A 13,662-nucleotide genomic window follows, 5' to 3' on the forward strand; every position below is an offset into this window, starting at 1 on the left:
TCTTTAGGAGTACAGTATATGAGTGTGCGACGTGAATAAGGCAGATTGTATTGACAGTATGTGTGTGTGGCTGTGTGTGTTTGAGGCCTCTCGTCTCTGACTGTCATCTGCACTGGTCCTGATGAGGACAGTGAAGGAGATGTAATCAGCCCAGCTCTTGTACTAATGCTCATACAGTGTTTGTGTGTCTCTGAGTGCACATGTGTGTCCGGCTTTGTATTTCTAGATATATTAAATGCATGTAAAAGTCCAGTGTATTTAAGTGTGTAGGTCAGTCATTTGATTTTATTGAATTAATTACATACAGTGTTTTTCGCCGATAATTTCATTGAAAGGAAGGCTTTGCCGAGCAGATCGTTGTCCTGTTTCTACCCCCAAAACTCTGACATTAATCTCAGTTTTGAGCGGCTGTGCTCACATGTTGTCACTAGGGGGCAGTGTTTATCTGCAGTGCGTCGCGAGAGCACACGGACAGGACTAATTGATGTCAGGCGCTTCTTCTGGTTGTGTTGTTAAGAAAGAGATGGAAAGCAGAATATACCAGAAAAGAATGCGGTTTGTGCTTGTGTCTGTGAGGTAAGAAGGAAACAAAGCTTTTATTTAAGTAAGTAATTAAAAAGCGGCCTGTCGCACAGCTGACAGTGAAACATTTTCTTGATTGGCGCGCAGAAACCTTCAACGTAAACCGAGGCCATTATTATTATTTTTAAGTCATTAAACCTCCAGAACACGCCACACATTCCCCTCACTATGCCTGTGTCTTCTTCTTCCCCACCTTTAGTTTAATGTTAACGAGGATTGGGTTTGTAAGTTCAGATTTAGGTTTCTCTGAATTATTCCCCCTCCCCGTTTATATTATTAAACGGACTACTAGCTACCAGTAAACTTATCCAGTTAGAGTATTAAATTATAAAATATCTCAAAGTTTTCTTTTTTGTAAACACAGAAAACAACTTGGGTTGGTGGTAAATGGGGATTATAATGTGTGTTTTTATTTTGTGAAATCTTACATTTTTTATAATAGGTTATATACATGCATGCCAAATCTTCGTTTGCTGTGTAGAAGTATTTACATTTATAATTCATCTTTAAATTTCCATTTATACCTCTGGTTGCTGTTTATTATGATCCAAAATATAATTATATTAATGCAGCACTTACACACTTACTGAGTGACTCATAGATGCCTGATGCTGAGTCTATAATATGTAAAATGTGTAACTCTTTTTTTTCTTACACACCCAGTTTTAATGTGTAATTTATGATTCTCTGAGCCACCTTGTATTCAGTCTGTATCTACAAATTACCTGCCTAAACAAACAAACGCACACAGTATTTTTCAATCCTCCTAAGGCCTTGTCTAATTGTAAATGCACCTTACATCTAAAGAAGGCCTCACTATAAAAATCTGAAGTGGGTTTAGGCATAAATGGGATTAATTCCCAAAGAATGTCCTTTGCTCTTCCTCCCGTAATTTCATTTGCAGGGTCCACAGGATGAATAGCCAAGCAGGCAGTGATGTGGAACTGGAGGACAGGCCTTGCGGGGCCTGGTGCTGCTGCACCACAGCCTTCAGGTTATGTTACCTTGATAATGTCACAGCTGCAGGAACCACACTGCCCACCGTACAGGACACAGGAAATCCAATTATCTGTCTTCTAATGTGTGGGAATTTTACGCTCTCATTTCTTAAGCTTTGGCTTGAGTTGTGCCTTAGGGCAAAACCTACCTGAGAAAGATTCCTGGGATTGTTATTTATTTATTTTCTAAGAAAAGAAACACATCCATTTTCACTGGAATCAGTATAGGAAAGTTAGACTGCAGCGGAATCCAGAATGGAATTGTTTTCCTGATAAAATGCAGAATTATAGCTCATTAAGTTGGATTATAATGTAAGAAATACTTTTGCTGGTCACGTGAAAACAGGTAAAGAGGAGCAACCCTAATTTGTCCTGGAGTTCGGTCGCTGTGATGGCTTGCATATGGGAGCAGGTCCTCCCACCTGCATGGGCCCCCCAACTGTTTTTGATTTAATTAAAAGGAAGAGAGTGCATCAATTTCAACTGCGTGGCAGGGAGATGACAGTACACAAATTGAAAGTAAGCATCGCAGCGGAACAGGAGACGGGACGCTGGCCTATCATTAACATGGAAGACAATTCTGTGTGCAATGTAACAAGATTAGAAACATTATCATCAGTCCACCGCTAGACATGAAGCTCAAGCACAGGAAAAAAAAAGTCTCAAGAAGGCTTTTTATTCGGGACAGGACTAAGTGAGACCGGCTTTAGAAAACAATAGAAATGTGGCATGGCTGTCATAACATTCAGCTGATTGCACACCTGTAGAGAAAAGTGGGGTTTTTTTTGGGGGGGTGGGGGGGGGGGGGTTATAATGCCTGGGGGAAAAAAAGTGACACTCATCCCTTCGGGAGGTTTAATGTTTCCTGCTACTTTACCCCACACAGCAGCGATTATGGATCTCATAAGTGATTATGGATCTGTCCCCCCATCCCCTCCCTGCTGAATCTCCAGCACATATCTTTTGTTTTAGCGAGAGGGTTTGGTTTCGAGCAGATCCGAAGGAATGTGAATGGGCTCTGAGCTCGAGGAGGAGCCCCCATTAATGAACAGTAAAGACAGATGAGTCTCGCTCATGCCAGGCAGGTTGCCTCAATTGGATTAGTGAAGCCGGGGTTGGGATGGATAGCTGTCTATGTGCCAAGTGGCCATTAGCTCGGCCAGGATGCCAATATGAGTGTATACAAAAAACAGGCTCAGGATTCCCCTCGGCAATCTCAAGCTAGAGTCAGCAGCTGACAGTATCTGAGGCAATAAACTTTAGTTACGTGCTAATATAGTGATAAACATTTATCAGCTATGATAATGGGGGGGTTAAATGGTTGATTTAATCCTGCTTTTATTGTCCTGAAAATACAAATATCAGAATCTGTTACAGGTCATTTGTCAGTGGCTGTCACGCTGCACTTTATGAATGGAAAGCCGCTCATTCCTGGCATGTATCAGAGCGAGCTGATGTGTTTCCAAGGCTGATGTCATGTTCTCCGTGGGGCGATGATGGGCACTGTACATGTCAGTGGACACCAAGGGCCCTACTCCAACCAACTATACAAATGGGCAGAAGTGCGAAGAGCTGGGGAAATGTTATCAATCACTGTACGTCTCAGAGGAGCTGCTGGCGTTTGTGTAGAGAGTCCCGCTCATACTGATACATATAAAAGGCTGTGTGATGTATTAGAGCAGATGAGCAGGGGCTGGGTCTGACACATGACTGACAGCTCATTTGACAGCCCCAGGAAAGTGTGCAGGGAAGTTTCAATCTAATATAATGCTGCTGAAGGAATGAAATGGTGGTGTGAGATTATGTCTTCATGTTATATCCCCTCTAGGACAACGCAGACTGAATGGGATGAATATGATGCGGCTGACCCCCCGCCTCGGTCGAGAAGGAACAGGTGCCTTATGGGTGCCAGACGCCACAATCGACTCTAGGTTGAGACCTCCTGACCCATGACTTTCTCCACAATCCATTTCAGTCTAGTGAACCAGGTTTCTGAAGGAGGGAAAAACAAGAAACTGAAACCTTGATCAAACCTGTACCTGTGGGTAAACAAAAACATGTTTGTTTGTTTTTTTTGTTTGTTTTTTGTGGTGTCCTGCATTATGAATCAGCTGTCTCATGGGGATTTCCACATAGGTAATCTCTGTCATTCAATCGCTCCACTGCAGAAGCTGGGTCCTCCAGAAACAGGATAGCCACAAAACAGACATTAATATTAAGTGCCAAGGAGATCAGCTTCTCTTTGACCTGCTCTTCTTTCTCCTTTTTTCATAAGAGCAGAATATTGTTAGGTCACATGCATCTTGAAATCAATACTCCGTACTCACCGGTGTACGTTTACACTCATAATTTTCATGCTAAGCTACTTTTTTGTCTTTTTTTTTTTTTAATACAGAGACCATTTTTATTGATATAATATTAATGGAACCAAAGCTGTCTTCTAAAAATACTCCTGCTTACCAAACTCAGAGGTCACTGAGGTCACAGAACTTTCCTTAATTACACCAGAAATGTAAAATTATTTTACCAGAAAGCTATTAAAGCCCAGGAGACTCAAACCTCCCAATGCGTGTGCCCACAAAGATCAATCATAGAGGGCTAATTAGCCATTTTACAGCTATTAAAAAAAAAAAGAAACTCAGCCCTTTTCATTATGGGCCATCTATTTTTCCAACATTATGGCCTTTTTTATTTTTCCCCCCTCAGCTTCTGGAAGTTATTAGAAACTTCTGCTGCATGGAGAAATAAAGCATCAACTTTCCGTATTAGATGTGTCAGGCTTTCTTCCTCTCCGTCCACGTTTTATTCTTAGAATGAGGTCAGCAGTTGGCCCGCGAGCGTTGAGTGTCAGCTGCTGTTTTTCCATTGAAACAGACTATACTCGGGTGTTTAGCCCTCTGACAGGCCTGACGTCGGCCTCCTAGCAGCCCCAGTGACCACAGAACCTGATCTCACACAATCAAGCAACTGTGTCAGCCCAGTCTAAACTCGCTGTTCCCAAAGGTGTCTCTCTCTCTCTCACACACACACTTTTTACTTTTTACTTTGTGTACGTCTCCTCTTTTTTTCCCCCTCCTACATTTCCTACACTTCAACTTTTGCACCTTCTGATGGCGTCCATATTTCCCTGCTAATCTGCGGAAGCCCTGCAAACATTCGTATTGTCTAAGTGATCATTAAAATTTATGGCAAGCTGACTTCATCCAGCTTGCTAGGCCTCGTCGGCATAAGTCATAATTATGTGATGACATTGTAAGACGGAACGTCCACGCTGGCCCACTCGCCCGGGCTTGTTAAATGATGTAATTAGCCTACCTAAGAGGTGAACACTCCAGATTGGATAAGTTATTAAATGTTTGGATGAACCTGAGCTCCATTTCCCTATCACTGTCTTCCCCTCATTCTCGCCCCCTCCCTTCTTCCCCCATTAGCCCATTAGCAGTTATGTGATACTATATGCTGATGGGGCAGTGGACAGAGAAAGTGGGTAAATTAAGCCTGACCACTGGTTGTGTTATGGGCTGCTCTTATTATAAGGTGCCACTGAAGGACACTGCAAGGCTTAAGTGTACAGCGCATCAGTGACGGACACGCGACCAACAATGACCCGACGGTACGGCATATTTGTGCCGTCAGTTGCATGCTATGTGCTGATTACGTTCATTAGGATCTTCTATAAGTCATGTGACTCGCTGTTCTCACCCCTGGAAACTATTGAAAGTGACTGTACTGTACAACAAACACAGGTCAGACGTGTCAAATTTAACCCATCAGATTGCTCAATTTGTCCCCAGTTAAGCTGTAATGGAAGGCAGCGCACTGAGGTTGACAGCGCGCCTGCCACCGGGCCCTTGAGCCTCGGTGTGTGCGTCACTGTGCGGCTGTGTGTGTGTGTGTTGTGCTCCACCAGAGGGTGTCACCAACCGTGACTGTGTGTTATTCACACTGACGAGTTCCACTGTTCACTGTCACCTCTCATTGTGAGGGGAAATAAGCCTGTGGAGAGAGAGCCTGCCACCAGGGGGGAGGGTGGAGGACAGAGTGGGGCCCCCTTACAACCACAGCCCCAAAGACTGGCTTCTCCTTCAAGCTCAAGATTGCTAAATATCAGCATGCATATTGGGGATAAGAGGAGGATGTTCAGATAGACGCTGAACAGTCTGACTGTGGTTTCTAACACATTTTTACAGACAGAGGCGGAAGCTGATTTGTGTGTGTGTGTGTGTGTGTGTGTGTGTGTGTGTGTGTGTGTGTGTGTGGGGAGGGGGTGGGTGTTATGGTGTTTGATTTGTTGTGAAGACTCGAGCAGCAGGACTCAGCAGAGTCCAGGTTGGCCCAGCAGGCCCGCCGAGAGTGACACTTCCTCTCTCTGTCTCGTCCTGCGGAGAGCCTTGACAGCAGGGACCTGGTGCTGAGCCGCGTCCCCGTTCATCATCACCAGAGCCAACCACCCACAGCGGGCAGGGTTGGGGGGGGGGGACTCAGTTATCTCTGTCACCCCACTGTCCCTCCCCCCTATGTGCCTCTGTCCCCCCTCCTCTTCCTCCTCTTGCTCTGTCTTTGGCCCATCTCCAGAGAGACTAAAAAGCCGGTCTCTCTCTCTCTCTGCTCCCCTGATTGTTTTTGTTCCTGTGAGCAGACAAATAGAGTTTGGCCTCTTACAAAAGAAAATGCTCAAGCTCATCTGATCTTACTGCCCTAAGGAGTGGCCTGGCCTGAAGGGCTAGTGATTGGAAAATTACAGTGCTGCTCCAGCCATATTGTCAGGGAGTCTAGTCCAGTCTCTTGTGTTTGTGTGAAAGGCCATCAGATGTGTGGCCAGTTGTCCGCTTTTAAGGCCGCTGTTGGCTGTAATTGTGTAGGAACCGTAACCGTGGTAACTTCACCAAGGATAATATGCAGTATTTATATAGAGAGTAAATATTGCTGATTGGTTATGTTTTTACAGAGCAGGTAAGCCTCTCTTAATTTTCTTGTTTTTAAATTAAGGAGCTTTGCGTTTACATGCTTTATAAAAAGAAAACATAAATTAGCCAAAGTCTAGTCTGCAAATTCAGTGACAGACATCAGAAATTTGGTCTTTGAGTGACGATACCTGTTGCAGCTCCAGAGTGACGCTGAAGCCCCCTGTCCCTGCCTCACAAGTGGCTCTCTGATAAGTGATTACAATTGGGGAGAAAGGAGGAGTAAAACAAGGGCCTTGTCAGCACAGACCCTCCAGATTTGAGGTCAATTTCGCTCCCTGATTGCGTCTATTTTTGTGGCGGTTATGCTGGGGGAGGGAGAGACCAAGTGGGAGAGTTTACCGTCGCCCGTCGAAGCCAGCATCATCATCATCAGCTGACGAGCAGGCGCCGACCCCCGACTTGCCTGACGGTTTCCTGCCCCCCCGCCACACACTCCGCTCCTTTTACTCTTCACGCCCGCCCCTCCAGCTTTTCCATCGTCCCCTATCTGCGCTCCCCTACCACCCCTTGGCCCTGGCCCTCTGCCTGCTCTTTTGCTCACCCCCCCCCCCTCCCCATGTTCGCAAATCACTTCTTCCCGTGTCAGCAGGTAAATTGTTTTGTCCTCCCATTCCCAGCTTTCATTACCTTGTGTAAATTAAGCGATATGTCGTCCACCGGTGCGCGCCAGAGCACTCACCGCGCCAACGCCAAAATCATGAGATTTGGCATAATAAATGAAGACAAACTGGCAGTAGCAGTGCTCCTCTCCGCGCGGGCTCGCCTTCATTATTCGCTTAACTTGCCGGAGAAAATGACTTAACCCTGACCTGTGTATTACGTCCCATATTCACTCCAGATAAAAGCCTTTTTACAGCACACAACAATTTATATTCCAGCAAAGAGGCTGCTTTTCTCTGTCAGTTTTCCAATCTCAGCTCCTGAACACACGTCATTAAACTTGTCTTGCCTTCCTGTATTTGTCCATCAGTCCTTCTTTTTACATAAAATCTGGCAGCATTATTCTGGGATTTGATGGCACCCACTCATTTTTCCCCTTGGAATGTTTGATTGGAAGAAATATAGCCGGGCCGGGGCTATCTCCTCTCTTCTGTGGAATCATGCACTTGATGAAATAGTGTTCCCTCAGCAAGAATAATAAAAACAGACTTGTGCATTACAGGGGGCTCTCAATCTGCCAGCCGGGCTGAGCTGAGCCGAGCGAAAAAACCCACCCTGCCTCCTGACAGATTTTTATAGTTATCCCAGCAGATAAATGGAAACGGGTGACCAGGCTGGGGAAGGCCACTCTGGGCTGCAAGCCTGGACAGAAGCATGATGTGTGGCGCGAGCGTTAAAGGTTCGGCTTCTGAGACGAGCATGCTGCCACCGCCACATTTGTCCTTTTGCAGCGTTTATGAAGAAAAACCTCTGGGAAAATGTTCCTTGTGGTGCAGCACAGATATGTTTGACTGAAACACCCACGTTAATGCAGTTTGCATTAGAAAACCTTACAATAGCGAGGGAGTAGGAAGTTCTGCGTCACATGCTGTGGTCTAGCTCCATTGAGAATGAACTGTAGAAGATGAAAAGGGTGATTGCAACTGTCCTCTGGGTGATAGGTGTTCACTTTCCAATTTGGAAGTGTCAGCATTACTATAATATCAAGCTCACTTGAATGTAAAAGGTCATAGACACTTTACATAAAGTCGTTCATTCACTGTTACTGAAGCACAGCCTGCAGTAGTTAAAGTGTTTCAGTTTGTGCTGGAGCACACGATGAAACTTTGGTGTTTTCACACAATGTAGAAGGCCGCTGCAAAATCAGTAATACAGTTACCTTTTAATGCAACAGAAAAGAGGAAATACAATAAAAATATTGTGCAAACATATTACTTATTTGCTACATTCACCTAAATAAATTGGACTTTAAATATGTAAACATTTTAGTTGTTTTTAAGCTGCAGTCTTGTTCAGTCTTTTGCGTCTCAGTGACATTACATTAAATACAGAACAGCTTCAGTTTTCTTGGACTAAAGTGACGAAGGGAAGAAAAAAAGTTGCTTCTCTTGTGTATCCTGTGGAGCTGGGGGGAAAAGTTTGACTAGCTGTATTATATTCACACACAAAAAATGTGAAATTAAATGAAACCAGGCATGTAACAAGGATTATGATTACTGAAATAAAGAGAAATTCTTAAAGGCTTAAATGGAGGTTAAAAAGTTCCACTGTGGTTTGCACCTTAAGGTTTTGCCTTCTGGGAAGATAATCAGCCATAAATGGTGCTCGTTTCCACTTAACAGGCCCTGATTAATCAGCCGAACTGCATGGGCTAATCAATCCACTGCTAGTGCTTTCCGCACTGGACCTGGAGAGCTTCATGTAGTCTGAGTAATCCTCCTTCTCTTACTCCTCTGTTCAGCGGCAGGCGTCGTGGAGAGCAATACATTTGTGAGGGATGAGCACAAAAAGGCCCACAGTTGTGATTTTGTAAATTGGTGTGAAATTCAAGGCTTCTTTCTATAACCCTTAAATAGTGCACGTGCATCCCAGTTACATTTTATTGTCTTGTTTGTAATTTTTATTAAAAATGAAGAGGTTTATTAGAAGCAAATGAGTAAAGAAATTGCACTTTTTATTTTCACAATATAAGTCAGTTACCTCCTTATTTAGCTTATAGTAGTGTTAGCTTTTTTGTTTTACTGATATGAAATTGACCAGACACACTTATATAATATATATAAGCATACTTAAGCATGTAAAAAGGCTATCAGCGGAATTGTCTTTTTGTTTTGTTTTTACAGAAATGGCATCAGTGAAATGTTAAAGTCTTCAGGAAAGTTTAGATTTATCTTCAGAACTGCCAGTTTTAATTATTTCTACTAATGCGTCTGTAATAGACAAATCAGAAGAGCTCAATATTTCCCTCATCCCTTCCCGGGAGGTGAAAAAAGATCAACTTATTGGCTCAGCTTCACCTGCTCACCTGCTAAATTGAAATGTCAAACATGTAAAGCAGACTGACATGGCTACCTGTGGCACTGATGCAGTTCAGACAATGTACAAACGGGTCTCCAGATACGCAGCACAACAAACACTGTGAGTGTTTGATTTGCTTGTCAACAAAACTGTGCTCCTGAGGTTTGTGGGCCAGCTTTTTAGATAGTGTTGTTAACGGCATATGTCATTTGAGGATTGAAAACTGGAGCCATTGAATCTTAATGAGAGACCGTTTACATTCAGCCCTCTGCACTGTGCTTTCAATGTGGTTAAACTAGGCTTATGTTGGGGAGTTTATAACCAGTCTAGAAGGTAGGCAAAATTTAAATGTGCAATGTTTTACAGTGTATACAATGTTTATGCTCTAATAATTAAATTACATTCACTTACAGATGGTCTACAACGGTGCTGTCACCCATTTATTGTTTATGGAGCCAGAATGTAGCATATTTGGAGTGGCTGTTAATTTACAAGCGAATGCTAGAAAGAGTTGTTAGCAAGCTGCATTTAGAGTGTATTACATGGACATGGATACCTGCCAATTAGTGCTAAATAAATCAGTGAAACAAACAAGTTACTAGATGTTCACTTACCAAAACTGTACCACAAACTGTTGGCGCATCTAACTGCAACATTATTGGCTTGATAATTGCATTAAAAATACTCAAAAGGCAGCGGTGTCGTAAAAATGGGTGATGGGTCCAGTTCAGTGACTCCACTTAATGGATGTGAAGCCAAGGAGACAGCTATTGGCTACAGCCACCTGCCTTAACTTCCACCTGAAAGTTAAAGTGGCCACACCCACAAGAATCTTTTATAAAGTGAAAATGGAGCCTGAACACCTAATTGCCCCCAGTGCATCCACTATGGTGTGTATGACAGAAAGCACTTAAAGACAGAATGAAGAGTTAGCAGGTTGGTAAGTCACATTCACTTAGGACTTCTGGAAGTAGTTCTTCAGCTGGAGCGACGTATGTTTTTAGGTTGTCATCATGTTGGAAGATCAGACTAAATCTTCACATTTATTCATGATTCCTTCCACCCTGATGAGATTCCCCTCCAGAAACACTCCGAAGCATCCCCACAGTATAATACTCCCTCCCCTGTGTTTCACAGTGGGGATGCTTAACCTTCGTGCTGTAGGCCTCTCCCTTATTTCTCCAAATCGAGCTTCCAGTATCCATAATGTTTCTGCAGGTTGTCCTCAGCATATTTTAGTGTGGCTTAAAAGTGTCGCTTCTGCAGAAGAATTCTGCAATTCCCGACTTTCAAAAGTCGTTCACTCGTGTCTTGACAGTTTTTCTGGGGTCTGTAGACACATCTCATAGTATTTTTTCCAGACTTCTTACCTTTGCCAGGTTTTTTCTTTACTATGTGGCTCTCTTTGAATTTCTTAGTAATGCTTCTGGCTTCAGCTCTTGACCCTTGAAAATGCTGTCATGACTTTGTATAAACATCTCCTGCTTTGTGAACGTCAGTAATTTTTTTTCTCAAGTCTAAACTCATTTTTGTTTTTGGCACTATGCTTTCTTGAGTGATAGCTCAAACCATTGCTGAAGTCTTTATAATGTGCGTAAATTCGAATGTAACCTGAGTTTCAACTTAATTTTCCAAGATTAGAGGATTACAAAGTTAAAGCAGTTAAAAGATCAGTTTTTCAGGGGGCTAATAATTTTGACCATGGTATTTTTTTTTTCTGGAATAATTCTGTTATTTTGTTTAGATTAAATTAATTTATTCTTTTTAAAAAATAAAAATTAGTATATATAGAAATGTTGAAAATCCTTTGCTTCATTGCTTTTGACAAAAAAAAAAAATCATAGTGGAAGCAATACATCTGTCCTCATCTGTAACTTAAGTCTTCTTTTACTTGCAGTTAAATATTTTTGAGCGATGAAAAAGATGCCACATAACAATAATCGAAACATATTAACAGACACCCTCGTAAGATTAGTTTTTTAAAGAGAGACAGATCTGTCAGAGAACTCTTCAAATCGTTCCCAGATCGGTCTAAAACGGCTCTGACAAAGAGGATTTAAAATGTAAAGAGCTGGCGCTCAGCTCTGTAACCCTTCCCCTTCTCTAAAAGGACAGAGAAAAGAATGATACAAACAGAAGGGGAAAAAACTCAAATCCAACTCATTTTTTACTGTATGAAAGTTTCACAAGGTCGTTGGGAGAGTCATGTTAACACAATACCTGAATACAGATTTGTTTCCTTGTTCTACAAGTCACGCAGACTCGAGTCTTTAAGCGATCATTATTACCATACAAATAGACAGATCTATTTAACAACCCCCTTTTTATCGCATAACACTTATTCTTTAGTGTTGCTCCCTGAAAGGCACTGAAATGTGTCTCTCCCCCTACTTACTCTTCCCCTCTTTCTTTTTTTCTTTCTTTTTTTTCTCCCCGGGAAATCGTCTCCGGGTTGATAAAGGCTCAGAGCAATAGAAGAAGCAAGGCTGACATCTTCTTAAGAGATGATAGGAGAGCCAAATCAAATAGGATGGAGCAGTCACTCTTTTCACAGATAGGTAGCTCATTTCTGGTGGCTGAGAGTTTGCATCCCTAGTGACGCTCTGCCTGGGAAAGATAGCTCGCTCGGACTCCATTCATTATTTCATTCCCTGTCTCCTCTTTTCACATCTTAGCTACTTCTTTCTTCTTCTTCTTTTTTTTTTTTTGCTTTAATGAGTTGCCTATTTTTCTCAAGTGTTGATGGCGATCTTGGAATTTAGATTTGGAGACAAAGTGTTTAATCACAAGCGTTTTTCATTTGCCAAGAAGAGGCAAAAAAAAAAAAATCAATTATTTCTATTAGACAATGCTGATTGAAAATGAATGGAAGTGGTAACATTTTGAAACAAAGGCTCCACGGAGACAAAGATAAGTGTCAGTCTGCTACCCCTGAGGTGTGATGTGCGGTTTGGCTTAATAAGCAGTTTGCAAAAACATTAGCTATTAAATCTTTGCAGAGGGTTGATACAAACACAGAGCAGTTTATTAATAATAACAGCTCATAATTCTGTACTTTTAGTGTCACATTGTTCCTCGCAGAGTCCATGTTGAGCTTCCGATGTAGCGAGCTTCTTTATTTTTTTTGTTTTCACAAACACGTACGTTGATGCATAAAGATGTAACTTCATCAGAAGAAATTGCAGGAACTTTCCTCGTCCAATTATTTATTGCAACACTTACTGAATGAAGCTTCCAAACTCCATATGATATTCACTTTGGCACTTTGTGAAGAGCACTTTGCTATCGCATCCCTCACATTCTCTGCAAATCCCTTAGAAAATTATTTCTAAATATTAACTTCTCTTGCAGAGAGCTCATTCAAAAGAAGAATTACACGACAGATAAAACACTTTATCACCAGTGAAAGACTAGACAATGTACGTTGAGAAATTGGGAAGAAGGCAGAAACAATGAATATTAAGTGCCTAAGAATCCAAAGCTGCTGACTAAATTGAAACAGTATATCCTGAGGGGGTACGGTTTCCAAATTGCTAATTACTGCCTCTGAAAGGGGGCAGTTTCTGATATGTTTGCTTGTGAAAGGCTGCCACTTAATGAAGCAGTGGCTAAAGTTTTTTTCCCCCTTTCTTTCTTTTTTAATATTCCCACACTCCAGCTTTCAGGGCTCTCTCCGGACTTTCCTCCCAGGCCAGAACAATGGCGGGCCCAGGAGCCCAGCTTCCCCACAGGCCCAATGAGAGGAGGCCGGGGGCTGGGTACTGAGGGAGCCGCTCAGCATGCTGAAATATGGAGGCGACAGATAAGGTGGCAGCGGCACAGAGAGGCCCTCTCCCATGGGCCCAAGGGGAAATTTGCAGTTATTAAGAGGAAGATGAGAGCGATTAAATGGCTTTTGTACTCATTTTCACTGACTTTTCTTTTTTATTATTTGGGCTGCCTTCATCTGATAGATGAAAGAAATGGTAAATTACTTTTTTTGTTTCATTCAGCAACAACACTAGCATTGAGAAAACATCATTACAGTGAGCTTCAATCATAAAACACTTATTAGTCTACTATTGTTTTAAAAAGTGTGGCTGCAACAGAATTACTGTAATCTGACATCTGGAACTACAGTAATTACAAATTTAACATGGTTTGGGATTTTGGTTTGA

At 42.4% G+C, this 13,662-nt stretch overlaps 1 long non-coding RNA gene across 1 annotated transcript; it reads left to right on the forward strand.

Annotated features, from left to right (window-relative positions):
* Positions 1–406: 406 nt before the first annotated feature.
* LOC113012407 (uncharacterized) lies at positions 407–13,380 on the forward strand. The gene is made up of 3 exons (XR_003270694.1): positions 407–576; positions 3,409–3,621; positions 13,164–13,380. It is a non-coding gene; the product is annotated as an uncharacterized LOC113012407 (long non-coding RNA).
* Positions 13,381–13,662: the final 282 nt, after the last annotated feature.

This window comes from Astatotilapia calliptera, chromosome 19, assembly GCF_900246225.1.
Source record: "Astatotilapia calliptera chromosome 19, fAstCal1.2, whole genome shotgun sequence".
NCBI lineage: Eukaryota > Metazoa > Chordata > Actinopteri > Cichliformes > Cichlidae > Astatotilapia > Astatotilapia calliptera.